We start from the raw sequence: 2,444 nt of genomic DNA, 5'->3' as shown, positions 1-2,444 counted from the left end.
AACATGAACCCAAATATAATGTTTGGAAATGGGAAATATTGAAATCCAGCAGTTCTTTGTGTGCAGTTCTGGAAAGGTTCCCACTTAGTTCTACAGTATAATGTGTTTTGAACAAGAACTAAATTGTGATGGATAGATGGATGGATGAGAGGAAGGGAGAGAAGAAGAAAGGGAGAGAGGGAAGGAGGGAGGGAGGGAGGAAGGAAGGAAGGAAGGACTTATAATTTTGTTCCTTGCACAGGGACCATGCTAATCTTCTCTGTATCGTTCCAATTTTAGTATATGTGCTGCCGAAGCGAGCACGGAAGGACTTATAATTTAATGTGGGAGAAATAGATATGGCAAACATTTCTTTACACAAAAAGAGCAGCACAAAAAGATATAAAATGCTGGCCATAGAATTAATCCCTCTAGGGATGTGGTCCCTGCCTGCATTCCATTGTCATGACACATTTGTCATGTGTTTATGTGCTTTTTCCAGTTATGAAACTAGCATCACTAAGGGGAATAGCTGCAAGTTGTTCTGTGGCTCTGAAAGGAAATGATCTTTGACTCTAGTTCCCAGGATGATATAAAGTTGCTGATAAGAAGGGATTATGCATTCCTACAACTCATATGCAACTAGTGACTTTTTATTATCTCCCATGTGTTCTACTGAGCCTAACTGCATACTTTTAAATGAAGAAGGGTTAGGAATCTGGGATGCATGGAAGAACAAGAGCACAGTATTTCATAGAGCAAGAAATTCCCTGGGGGTATTATACTGTATATTTATAACATTCTGGGTTCTCCATTACTAGTTGCTCTCTTTTTCAAAGTCTCCACCTGTTGAAATGGGAGAGCAAGAGCAGAGAAAAAGAATGATTAGTTGGGGAGAGAACTGTTTGGTACTTTGCATCTTAATGCCACATTCATTCCAACAACACTACTAGAAGCATCTGAAGTTGGAGATAGTTGGAGAAAAATGAATTGCTTATTTCAGTGTTTCTCAATCTTGGCTACTTGAAGACATGTAGACTTTAACTCACAGAAGAAATTCTCCCAGAACTCCCAGAAGAAATTCTGGGAGTTGAAGTATAGACATCTTCATGTAGCCATAGTTGAGAAACACTGGCTTATTTCATACAACAATGGGGGATCATTAGGTCTAACCAGCCTGCTTACCTAAATCAAAAGATGCTACTGTCCATCAGCAAAATCTTCAGGATTCAATTACACAACATTACCTCCACTTCCCACAATTCCACCCACAACAGTCCAAACAAATACCACACGCCCAATCATGCAAGCAAAAAAGTGGTGAAACAAGGAATTTTAAATTTTCTCCTGCAGCAGATTATAAAACTACAGAATTCAAATACATGACTTGTAATCTGCTTTAGAATGATAATCTTTACCATTTTGCAAAACAGAGTTTGGTAATCATGTCTCTCTCTCCCTCCTTCCCGCCACCCCTCTCACTCTCACTCTGTGTGTGTGTGTGTGTTTGTGTGTGTGTGTGTGTGTGTGTGTGTTGTATATTCTCTTTTAAATATGCGTAAGTAATTTGAAAGGAAAAGGAAACAGAAGAACCCCTCCAACCTTCTGCTTAGAATATCTAAATATGAAATTTCCAGTGTTTCTAGCAGAGGGTTGATTTCTCAAGACCTCTTTTATTGACTCTTGGGATCCGCTGTCAGTTCTTCTCTAGCAGACTGAATGAGTCTGCCTAACGATTGGTCTAAGAGCAGCAGTAAGAATAAAAAGGGATTTGTAATGTTAATTTTTACCTTGTATTGAATTCAAATGCCTGCTGAATTATTTTGCATAGGCTCCAAGCTGCTATTCTAGCTCTTGGCAGTGCTCAGAACTATTCCCTCACTCCTTCATGCTGCTTTGTTTCCTACAAATCTGCCGACAACATCTTTACAAATGTCTCCAAAGGAAACAAAACAGCAAGGCTGAAAAGTTAAAATCCTTTTAAGCTAGACTTTCAAACACATGCCAAGATGGTGTGTGGGGAAACAATTCATTGAAGTCTAGCTCTGACACAGAAAAGACCTTTGCAACAAGGGTTGGGAAGAGAAACAAAGGATTTAATCAAAATGCACTAGTAAAATGAATGCAAGAGTGGAATGGGAGGGGCATCAGAACTATGGGTCATTGACTACAAGCCTCTACTTTTGAGGAAGGATGATTTAACTGAAAATAAAGTAGAATAAAGGTAAGCCTAGTTTCATCATTTTCAACAGGATTAGAATAGAAATGAAATATTCATGGTAAGAAACTGTGCAAGGAGTAACTTAGCTAATTAGACAAATAAGGCCACCAAATTAATAAAGTTGTCAGTATCCATATTTGTTTGGCGTAAGGAACAACCTTAGATGATAGATAGATAGATATGTGGAAAGGGAACTTCATGAGGACAGTGGTGACACCCAAGCAGGAAAAGCCCGAGGGGAACA

General features: G+C 38.9%; 1 pseudogene; it reads right to left on the bottom strand.

Annotated features, from left to right (window-relative positions):
* Positions 1 to 202: 202 nt before the first annotated feature.
* Positions 203 to 303, bottom strand: LOC113417707 (U6 spliceosomal RNA; annotated as a pseudogene).
* Positions 304 to 2,444: the final 2,141 nt, after the last annotated feature.

The sequence above is a fragment of the Notechis scutatus genome, chromosome 2 (assembly GCF_049901735.1).
Source record: "Notechis scutatus isolate UNSWTSFEM ecotype Mainland chromosome 2, rNotScu1.2, whole genome shotgun sequence".
Lineage (NCBI taxonomy): Eukaryota > Metazoa > Chordata > Lepidosauria > Squamata > Elapidae > Notechis > Notechis scutatus.
This window is presented reverse-complemented; position numbering and strand designations above follow the sequence as displayed.